Source organism: Nomascus leucogenys, chromosome 15 (genome assembly GCF_006542625.1).
Source record: "Nomascus leucogenys isolate Asia chromosome 15, Asia_NLE_v1, whole genome shotgun sequence".
In the NCBI taxonomy this organism is placed as follows: Eukaryota; Metazoa; Chordata; class Mammalia; order Primates; family Hylobatidae; genus Nomascus; species Nomascus leucogenys.
Window position 1 is genome coordinate 58,105,993 of NC_044395.1, and position 12,097 is coordinate 58,118,089.

At 38.7% G+C, this 12,097-nt stretch overlaps 1 non-coding gene across 1 annotated transcript; it reads left to right on the plus strand.

Annotated features, from left to right (window-relative positions):
* Window positions 1-8,268: 8,268 nt before the first annotated feature.
* LOC115830520 lies at window positions 8,269-8,372 on the plus strand. The gene has a single exon (XR_004026071.1). It is a non-coding gene; the product is annotated as a U6 spliceosomal RNA (small nuclear RNA).
* The last annotated feature ends 3,725 nt before the right edge of the window (window positions 8,373-12,097 follow it).

The window sequence follows — 12,097 nt, forward strand, 5'->3', positions numbered from 1 at the left end:
ACACACAATATGGTTTACTTATTTATGTGTTTGTCGTCTGCCTCTATTACTAGAAGTTATGTTCTATGAGGCCAGGGATTTTTTTCTTAGTTGTTTGCTGCTATATTATTAGCACCTACAAAAGTGCCTGACACATAATATTGTTTAAATAAGTGGAGCAATAGAGTTGTTAGGATTAAATGAGACAATACATCCAAAGCTCTTAGCATAATGAATGGTAGCTATAGGCATTATCATTATTATTATGAACTGTTTTATTTCCTCTTTATGAATCCATTTACTAATCTAAGTCAACAGTGACTTTCCAGAGAAGAGAAAGGGGATCAGCATAGGTAGGGACTATATGACTGATTTCTTCTGGGCTGTATTCATTAGTAGTCCAACATCTACACCTCCATGGCCTATGTCAACGTGAGATTAGTAATAGGCTATTGATTTTTCCTTGCAAGGTTGTTTGGGAAAATCTTTTAAAAATCTTAATTTTTACAAAGTTGTTTTTCTCTAAATTCTCAATAAACATAAAATTCAGGCTACAAGAGGAGCTCCCTCCTTAATAGCCATTACCTCAGAGAGGTCTTGTGCCAATTCAGGCCTCAAAGGGAATTTACCTCTTCAAAATATCTCCCCCTGGCCGGGCGCGGTGGCTCACGCTTGTAATCCCAGCACTCTGGGAGACCGAGGGGGGCGGATCACAAGGTCAGGAGATTGAGACCATGGTGAAACCCCGTCTCTACTAAAAATACAAAAAAAAAATTAGCCGGGCGTGGTGGCGGGCGCCTGTAGTCCCAGCTACTCGGAGAGGCTGAGGCAGGAGAATGGCGTGAACCCGGAAGGCGGAGCTTGCAGTGAGCCGAGATCGCGCCACTGCACTCCACCTGGGCGACAGCGAGACTCCGTCTCAAAAAAAAAAAAACTCCCCTTGCAATTTATATATGTTACCACCAGGTGGCAGGAATGTTTGATGAGCACCCAACAAAGTCAAATGATTCACTTCTGCAGATTTAAAATTATGAATGGCAGCACTATCTTATAGCAAAACATCAAAACACATTTCTTAGAACAGTTAAACTCAGCCAAATAGTCATCATTTTATTTTATTTTTTAATTTTAGTTTAGTGAAAGGTACTTTTTTTTTTTTGAGACTGAGTCTTGCTCTGTCACCCAGGCTGGAGTGTAATGGTGCAATCTCAGCTCACTGCAACCTCCGCCTCCTGGGTTCAAGTGATTCTCCTGCCTCAGCCTCCCTAGTAGCTGTGACTACAAGTGCCTGCCACCATGCCCAGCTAATTTTTTGAGTTTTTTAGTAGAGAAGGGGTTTCACCATGTTAGCCAGGATGGTTTTGATGTCCTAACCTCATGATCCACCTGCCTCGGCCTCCCAAAGTGCTGGGATTACAGGAGTGAGGTACTATTTATTTTAATGAAGTCATATGATTTGCCAGATCTAGGCATGTGAAATTATCAGTGAACAAAAAATAAAAAATAAAAAATCTATGTCTTTATGACATTCACACAGTGAGCAAGAGAAAAGATTCTGGAACCAGACTATGAGAGTTTGAATCCTAGTATTTGCTGTTTATCATCTAAGGGACCCTGGGCAACCTGCTTAAACTCTTGTCTCTTAGCTGCCTTATCTATAAAATGAGGATGATAAAAGTACATACCCTTTGGTCTTAATGATGAAATAAACATAGCTTATTGAATGTCTAATAGATTATTTCATTTGCTAACTTTGACAACGCTGTGAGGCAAATATTATCTCCGTTTCACAGAAGTAACTCATCCCTTACCTATGAGAGCAAAAGTCCTTGCCCATAGTGACCTGGCTACTACATGGTGAAGCCAGAATTATTTTACCCTGCTCACTGCACAACCAACATAATTTTTTTTTAAAACACAGAGTTTTGCTCTGTTGCCCAGACTGGAGTGCAGTGGTATGATCATAGCTCACTGTAACTTTGAACTCTCAGTCTGAAGCCATCCTCCTGCCTTAGCCAGAGTAGCTAGGACTACAGGTGTGTGCCACCATGCCTAGCTATTTCATTTAAAACTTTTTTTTTTTTTTTTTTTTTGCAGAAATGGGCTCTCACTATGTCGCCCAGGCTGGTCTTGAACTCCAGGCCTCAAGCCATCCTCCTGCCTCGGCTTCCCAAAGTGCTAGGAATACAGGCATGAGCCACTGCACCTGGCCTGAACATAGTATTTTTAAAGTAAACTTTTAAGTTTAACGTACAGTTTATATACATAAAAGCATAGAAATAATAAAGTTTACAAAGTGAACACACCCATATATCTACCTCCCTTCCAGATCAAGAAATAGAAATTACCATCACCCAGAAGCCTCCCTTTTCATTCCTATCAAATACTCTTTCCCTAAAGTTAACTATTTTTCTGGCTTTTATCACTATAGATTAGTTTTTCCATTAGAATACTTTAGATAAATGAATCATACAGTATGTATTCTTTTATGTCTGGCTTTTTTTCCTCTCAACTGTATGTTCATGAGTGTCATCCTTTTCTTTTTGAGAGAGAGAGAGAGAGAGAGAGAGTGTGTGTGTGTGTGTGTGTGTGTGTGTGTGTGTGTGTGTGTTTGAGACAAGGTCTGCTCTTTCACCCAGGCTGGAGTGTAATTTCACACACACAGCTCACTGCAGCCTTGACCTCCTGGGCTTAGTCCATCGTCCTGCCTCAGCCTCCCATATAGCTGGGACTACAGGCACATGCCACCACGTCCAGCTATTTTATATTATTTTATCACTATTATTATTATTTTTTTTGTCGAGACAGGGTTTCACCATGTTGCCCAGGCTGATCTCAAACTTCTAGGCTTAAGTGACCTGCCCACATGGGCTTCCCAAAGTGCTGAGATTACAGGTTTGAGCCACCATGCCTGCTGAGTGTCATCCTTATTGGTGTGTGTAGCAGTATTCTACTCATTTTGATTCTACTTACATAAACATACCATAATTTATTACACATTCTTCTGTTTATAGTAATTATTACAGTGTACATTCTTGATATAATAAAAATCTACTCTAAACTAGTTTTCTATTCCCCATCCAATGCAAGGACCTTACAGTGCTTTAATTTCATTTACCTCTTTCCTTATTTTTGTGCTATTGGGGTTGTATATTTAATTTTATACGTATTTTTAGCCTCACAAGACATTGTTATCATTGTTCTATACAGTCAATATTTGTTTAGATTTACCCACTTTTACCCTCCACTGTTCTTTATTCCTTCATGAGTTTTCACACTTTTCTCTGGGATTATTTGCCTTCTGCCTGAAGACCTCTGTAGTGTGGGTCTACTAATAATAAACTCTCTTGGCATTTGTTTATCTGAAACCTCTTTTATTTAACCTTCACTACTGAGGGATATTTCTCAGGTATAGAAGTCAAGGTTGGCAGATATTTTCTTTCAGAATTTTAAAGATATCACTATTGTCTTTTGGTTCCATAATTGCTTTCGAAAAGTCAGCTGTCTGTCTTATTTATTACTCCTTTGAATTTAGTGAAACTATTTTTAAGATTTTCTCTTTTCTTTTTGTTTTCAGGAGTTTTACTGTATGCCTAGGAATAGAGTGTTTTGTTTTTTGTTTTTTTATCCTGCTTGTGTTTGTAGAGTTTCTTGAGTCTGTGTTTTGATGTCTTTTATCAGTTTTGAAAATTCATGGCTATGATCTCTTCAAGTATTGTTCTAATTATGTCTCTCTTTACTCTCCTTATGAAACTCAAATTATGTGAATATTAGACTTTTTCGCCATGTCACATATATTTGCAAAAGTAGAAAAACAAACTGGAGATGCCTGTAAAGTTACTGAGCCTGAGGAAGTTGCCATGACCAACCACCACTACCTTCTAAGGCGAATGTCTTTTGCTTTGAAAACTAATAAGTTTCTCTTATTGAAAAACTAATCCGGAATCACAAATGGAAGAGGATTCCAGGAAACACAGGGTCCCAGCCACAGATGGGAGCTCCAGTGCTAACTGGACAGTGGATAATAAAATAGAGATGTTTAACTTTAGGGCATAGTAATTCAAATACTCACAGAGTCCTTACAAAGTTAATAAACAGTTTTTCTATGTTATTCTAAAATGTAGAACTCAAACCAAGGGATAGAAAGAAGCAATGAGCAAATGCAGTATATTTGTACAAACTTTAGCATTTATCTCAATGGCTTCTCTTCCAATTTAACTATGTAACAGACCATTTTTTTCTTCTTTTGAAAGGGACAAAAGCCTCCCTTGTTTTTTCTCAAAGAAGTCAAATTTTAAAGGCAAGCCCTACACTGCCAACAGTAGATGTACTCACACTGTCAGAAATATCTACAATGAAACTGGATTTTAAGGAGAAAACCTATTTTTCAGCTGTATGTTAATATTTCACATCACTGATTCCCAGAGAATGAGGAGGAAGTTCTTATATTCCCTAAGGAAGAGTATCTGAGTGTTAAGAAATTCTGTTTTTCTTTTCTAGAAGGAATCTCAAGGAATTCAGATTTATCCCTCTATTCCCCACCCCTTCTACCACTGTGAGCCAGTGTTATTAACGAAAGTGTGTCTTATCCTGGGAGAAAAGAGGGGAAAATTAGTGAGGACAAATGTTCCACATTAAGCTGAAGAGAGATACATTTATCTAGTGGGTAAGTTGGCTATTGTTGTATAATAAATTATCCCAAAACATATGCATTAATACAATAGTAAATATTTATTATTCTCACAGTTTCTGTGGATCAGATGTTTGGGGATGGCTTAGCTTGGTGATTGTAGCTAGGGGTCTTTCATGAGGTTGCAGTCAAGATCAGCTGGAGCTATAGTAATCCGAAGGCTTGACAGGGGTAGAGGACCTGCTTCTAAGATGATTTATTCACATATCTGGCAAGGTGGCCCTGACTATTGGCAGGATACCTCAGTTTCTTGCCACATTGACATCTTCTTAGGGTTAGTTGAGTATTTTTACAATATGGGACTTGGTACCCCCAGAGCAAGTGATCCAAGAAAAGAAAGCAGAAGGAGTGATGTCTTTTATGACTTGTCCTCAGAAGTCACACACCAACATATCTGCTGTATTCTTCTGGTTATATAAACTAATCCTATATGACTAATGTCACAGAAGACTATGCAAGGGTGTGAATACAAGGAAGCAAGAATCACTGCGGCCATCTTAAAGGCTGGCTACCATAACCAGTCAATAAGAAAAGTAAACCAAACTTTATAATTTTGTTGGGCTTCTTCCAAGTTAGTAAACATTAGAATATTACAAAAACGGGAGTTGAATCAATGACTTTTTAGTATAATTTATGATTAGTGCATATATGTGATACTCTTTCCTGATATACTATATATCATACTCTAGTAAGAAATGTTAAATTGTTTAATACATTGAAAATAAAGATTTTACCTTTTTAATGTCTGTCAATGCATATGAGTCTGAAAGCAAAACTTGAAAAGAGTAGGATAAATCCATTTTCAGGGAAAGCATGTTGTGAATCTTCTTTACTGTCGTTCACAGGGATTGGTGGAATTCAAGAATGTTCTGCTAAAGGAATACACCTATTAATGGAAACATCCAGGTAAAAGTAGAATCAGCTTGCCATCCTGATTCTAATATACCTTTCACAAGCCTTTTCTGAAAGAAGTTTAAACAAATGTACAGAGTCATCGTTAATTATCTTCCTGCTTGAAAAACCAGTGCATAAGTTCATCTCCTTTCTGTGTCTTTAAGTGCTTACAGGATTGTCTGTTAGTTTTAGACCAATGGTGAATGCTGATGGCTGCATGGATTTCAGGAAAACATCTTTTCCAGATGCTTTGCCGTAGGAATAAAACTTTCTCAAGTTTAGAATTTACAGATTGTTAAGCACACTATATTCTTTTCCAAATATATCCTTCATTCTTCATGACATTATGTAGTTAGAGCTGACCATATATACTGGGTGAGTAGTAATCCCTCAGGAACAGCAGGGAAGTTTCTTAGGTGACAAAGTATTTGCCAAAAGTTTACAGAAAATATCATACTTGCCAGCAGAGACATACCAAGAGTGGGGCAGTGAGAGTAATCTGCCCATGGTGCAGGCGATAAAGGGATGTGGGACTGTAGACATTTTTTTCCTTTTTAAAAATGTTTAATTTGTAGAAAATTTTAATACAATAATAATACTGACCAAAGGTCAATCAAGTTTTTGTTCACAGTTGTAAACTTAAACTATATTAGTTATAAAGTACTACCCCCTAAAAAATAATCTGATCATTTGTAGAGTTTACTGTTTCAGAAGCATTTTTTCTTCACATGTAACATTTTTGGAAACTGGAAACAATTGTCCATTCTTTTCTGTCTCATTAATAGAAAATGCTGGATAATATAGGTGTAATAGTAAAAGGACAAGACAGAGTGCTCATTATGAAGTTGCATGATATAGTTTGGCTGTGTCTCCACCCAAATCTCATCTTGAATTGTAGCTCCCCACAATTCTCATATGTCATGGGAGGGACCCAGTGGGAGGTAATTGAATCATGGTGCTGGGTCTTTCCCATGCTGTTCTCATGGCGGTGAATAAGTCTCACAAGATGTGATGGTTTTATAAATGGGAGTTCCCCTGCACAAGTTCTCTCTCTTGTCTGCCACGATGTAAGACATGCCTTTTGCCTTCTGCCATGATTGTGAGGCCTCTCCAGCCACGTGGAACTGTGAGTCCATTAAACCTCCTTTACTTTGTTGGACACAGGGGCTCATGCCTGTAAATCCCAGCATTTTGGGAGGCTGAGGCGGGCAGATCACTTGAGGTCAGCAGTTTGAGACCAGTCTGGCCAACATGGTGCAACCCCATTTCTATTTAAAAATATATATATACAAAAATTAGCCAGGCATGGTGGTGCATGCCTATAATCTCAGCTACCCAGGAGGATGAGGCAGGAGAATCACTTGAACCTGGGAGGTGGAGGTTGCAGTGAGCTGAGATTTCACCTCGGCACTCCGGCCTGGGTGACAGAGTGAGACTCCATCTCGAAAAACAAAAACAAAAACAAAAAGCAAACAAACAAACAAACAAAAACCCCGCCTCTTCTTTATAAATTACCCGGTCTTGGGTATGTCTTTATCAGCAGCATGAAAATGGACTAATACACCGTGTATGCAATAAAGATAAATTTTATTTTATTTTATTTTTTGAGACAGGTCTTACTCTGTCAACCACACCCAGGTGGGAGTGTAGTAATGCGATAGCTCATGGACTGCAACCTCCACTTCCTGGACTCAGGTGATCCTCTAACCTCAGCCTTCTGAGTAGCTGGGACCACAGGTGTGCACCACCACACTTGGATAATTTTTTGTATTTTTGGTGGAGATGGGGTTTTGCCATGTTGCCCAGTCTGCTCTCAAACTTCTGACCTCAAGCAATCTATTTACCTCAGCCTCCCAAAGTGCTGGGATTACAGGCGTGAGCCATGGCACCCAGCAGCAATAAAGAGAAATTTTAAAAAGCAAATCTCAACCTTTTAAGTTTTGTGTAATTCAATAGAAAATATATGATTTTTCTTTTTTGAGTTACCTTGTTTTCTGGTGTAAACTAGAGGTTAATCATATACAAAAATATTTGCAAACAGCCAGAATCAGTCTCCAACAATGCACAGTGGAATTCTAAACTTTAAAATTGTTCCTTGAAGATCACCACATAAAAATTGTGGAGAAGGTCATTAACCACGCAACAAGAACAAAAAAAGTAAGGAAATATAAATTAGGAAAAGAAACCATTTTTTAAAGAATAACAGGAGACATGGTAAAAGCACTGGTCTTACATTGCCAGAAGAAATATAAAGACTAATGCTTGAATGTCTTAATAATTTTCTTCAAGAACTATTCACTCTTTCTTAAGAAAAGGATCGAATATTTTCAAGGTTTGCTGTCATTCAGCCATTTTCTCACAATATACCATAGAAAAGACAACCCACAGAGTGGTTGAATATTGCAATGCATATAACTGAGAAGAACTCATAACTAAAACATGGACAATAAGAACTTATATAGATTAATAAGAAAAAAGACTACTCAATAGAAGTAGTCTTTAGGAAAAATAAGACTACTCATTTTTCAATAGAAAAATGGGCAAAAGATGTAAACACTCAATTTACCAAGAAGTTCAATGAAAATAAACACTGAAAAGGTGCCAAACAAAAATAATAATCAGGGGAATGCAAATTAAAACAGCAGTGGATACAACCACTCCCCCACCAATATGGCTACTTTAGCAAGTTTGATTAAGACCAAGTATTATTCTCATTTAAACAACATATATACTAAAATTGAAAGGTTACAGAGATTAGCATGGCCCATTCAAGGATAACACATATATTTATGAAGTGCTCCACATTAAAAAAAAAGATCAAGTGTTGACAAGAATGTAAAGCAACTGAAACTCTCATATATGGCTGGTGACACTGGTGACACTTTGGAAAAAATTTGGCCCTGTTTGTTAAAGCTTAAGGTTGCATGTCTTATAGCAATTTCTCTCAACTATGAATAGCACCGTGCAAGGTCCGTGGGTGTTTTGTTTTGTTTTGTTTTGTTTTGTTTGAGACAAAGTCTCCCTCTGTCACTCAGGCTGGAGTGCAGTGACATAATGCAACCTCTGCCTCCCAGGTTCAAGCAATTCTCCTGCCTCAGCCTCCCGAGTAGCTGGGATTACAGGCATGTGCCACCATGCCTGGCTAATTTTTTTTTCGTTTTTCTTTTTTTTTTTTTTTTGAGATAGAGTCTTGCTCTGTCACGCAGGCTGGAGTGCAGTGATTTGATCTCAGCTCATTGCAACCTTTGCCTCCCAGGTTCAAGTGATTCTTCTGCCTCAGCCTCCCCAGTAGCTGGGATTACAGGCACTTGCCACCACGCCCGGCTGGTTTTTGTACTTTTAGTAGAGATGGGATTTCACCATGTTGGCCAGGCTGGTCTCGAACTCCTGACCTCAGGTGAGCCACCCACCTCAGTCTCCCAAAGTTCTGGGATTACAGGCGTGAGCCACCACACCCAGCCGATGCCTGGCTAATTTTTGTATTTTTAGTAGAGATGGGTTTTCACCATGTTGGCCAGGCTGGTCTTGAACTCCTGACCTCAAGTGATCTGCATGCCTCGGCCTCCCAAAGTGCTGGGATTACAGGCATAAGCCACTGCACCCAGCCAATTTTAACTTTTTATCATAGACTTATGTATATTTTATGATAGTAAATGATAAAATAGACTAGTAACTACATGTATCTTGTGAATTCATGACCTTTTTATTAAATGCTTTGACATTTCTAGGCTACATAGTTCATTAGTAAGTTTTCTGAAATTGTCACAAATCTCCAAGAAATTTTCCAATATATTTATTGAAAAAAATGCACATACAAGTGGACCGGCACAACTGAAACCCATGTTGTTCAAGGGTCAACTATATATTCATATTAAAAACATCATTTGTGCTCCTGTCTGGAAGGTGATGAATCTAAAAGGGAAGGTGTCAAGCCAACACTGAAAACAAAAATAAACAAGAAGATGATGTGATTTGATATAGCACAAGATACAGGGGATGGTTTGAACTGAGCACTAGAAGCATAAGTGGTATAGTAAACTTTCGATGATATTTATATTTTTACTAATCTTCAGTTTCAACCAGTTTTCCCTTATTTTCAACATACTGAGGCAGTGGTCCCCTGCTAAGAACATAATTAACCTTTTTGCTTAAACAAGTAGTGAGAGGGTAAAGGAAGGCAGGAGCCTCACTCTCTGGGACTCAGACTCCAGTTCTTAAGCTGCACGTTGTTCCCTGGAGTGGGGGAGTTGGGAGAGAAAGAAGGTGCCTTAGCCCATTTTATGTTGCTATAAAGGAATACCTGACACTGGGCAATTTATAAAGAAAAGAGGTTTATTTAGCTCATGGTTCTACAGGATGAGAAGTTCAAGGGCATGGCCCTGGCTTCTGGTGAGGGCTTTCGTGCTGCATCACAACGTGGTGAAGAAGGTCAAAGGGGAAGTGGACATGTGCAAAAAGGGGAAGCCCTGAGGGGCATCCTGGCCTTATAACAACCTACTGTGGTGGAAACAAGCCCATTCTTGCAAGAACTCATGCAGTCCATGGAAACAGCACCAAACCACTCATGAGGGATCTGCTCCCATACACCAGACCCCTTCCATTAGGCCTCATCTCCCAACACCACCACATCAGGGATTAAATTTCAACATGAGTTTTTGTGGCGACAAACAATAATATCCAAGCCATAGCAGAAGGCAAGACAGAAAAGTGGCATGAGTAAGAAATGAGCCAACTGGTTACTACTTTTGATCACTTGGACAGGGTAGGCATAGGCAAAGAAAAGATTTTCACTGGGATAAACATCATTGCTATGTACCCCAGGCTGTCTTGTTCCCCAGATTTTGAACCAACAAACTTTTTTTCCCTTAAAAGTCCATAGCTACATAATTCTGAAGGCATTGGCTGCAAGTTTCCATTTTTCCTTTCTCAAGGTTCAAGAAGTGCCCGAGCATTTTTTTTTTTCTTTTTTCTTTTTTTGAGACAGAGTCTCACTCAGTTGCTCAGGCTGGAGTGCAGTGACATGATCTCAGCTTACTGCAACCTCTGCCTCCCGGGTTCGGGCAATTCTGCTGCGTCAGCCTCCCAAGTAGCTGGGACTACAGGCACATGCTGCCACATCCAGCTAATTTTTTATATTTTAGTAGAGATGGGGTTTCACCATGTTGCCCAGGCTGAGCTCAGGCAATCTGCCCACCTTGGCCTCCCAAAGTGCTAGGATTACAGGCATGAGCCACTGCACCTGGCCTATATATTTTTTTAATCGATAAGAAGTGTATTCATTTATTTGCACAGTTCTGCAGGCTGTGCAAGAAGCATCGCACCAGAATCTGCTTCCCCTCAAATAATGTCAAGGTTTGTTGTCATTCAGCCATTCAGGAAGGCAAAGGGGAGCAAACATCACATGGCAAAAGAGGAAGGAAGAGAGAGGGAGGGGGGTGCCAGGCTCTTTTCAACAATCAGCTTTGCAAAAACTAATGGAGTAAGAATTCACTCCTGCAAGGGTGGCACCAAGGCCTTCATGAGGCCCCCATGATCCAAACACTTCTCACTAGGTTCCACCTCCAACATCAAGTATTTTCAGATGAGATATTTTCTAGTCTGTCTTGAGAATGGTTTTACAATTTTTCCAGGCCATTTGCCCTCCTGGCAACCTTCCATGTTCACCTTCTGGCAGGAAATTTTCTTACATGCCTACCTGGCAAAATATTGATCCACTTCAAAAATTCAGCTTAATTTTCTCCTTGTCTAGACTATATTATATTTTATCCAACATATATTTATATTATAAATATATAATATAAATATATCCAATATAATTTAATTATAATTTTATTATATAATTTATAATTATAATTTTATTATATTTATAATTTTAATTTATTAAAAGAACCAGGTAACACATTTATATTATATAAAATATAAAATTGTAATACTTGTATATATTATTTTATTATATTTTATCCAAATATTATATTATTTGGATATATATTATTATATTTTATCCAATATAATATTTGGATAAAATATCAAAAATAATTTTTTGGATAAATTTAAGAGGTAGCCTAATATATAAGGGTGACTTTTCAGGCCAAAGAAACGCAGACAACTCATACATCTATGTGTTCACTTACTGGTTTATATTTCAGGAGTCTCTTTTCTTGCTTGTCTCCATCTCTAAAGCATGAGCTCCTTGATGGAACGGATCACGGTCTTATTTTCCACCTTGGGACACTATGTAATATAGCATACTGCTTAAGTGCATAGAGCCAGCACTTCTGGGTTTAAATCTCATACTCAGGGAATGTGTATCCTTAAGTAGGTCATCTAGCCTTTCTGTGCATAAGCTTTCTCGTTTGTAAAATGGGTATACTAATAGTAGCAACTTTAAGTAAGGTAAAAAAGTGAGAGAGAGAGAGAGAGTGAGAGAGAGGGGGAGAGAGACAGCGAGGGCGAGCGCTGGTCTTGAACTCCTGGGCTGAAGCAATCCTCCTGCTTCTGCCTCCCTAAGAGTTGGGATTACAGGCTTGAGCCACC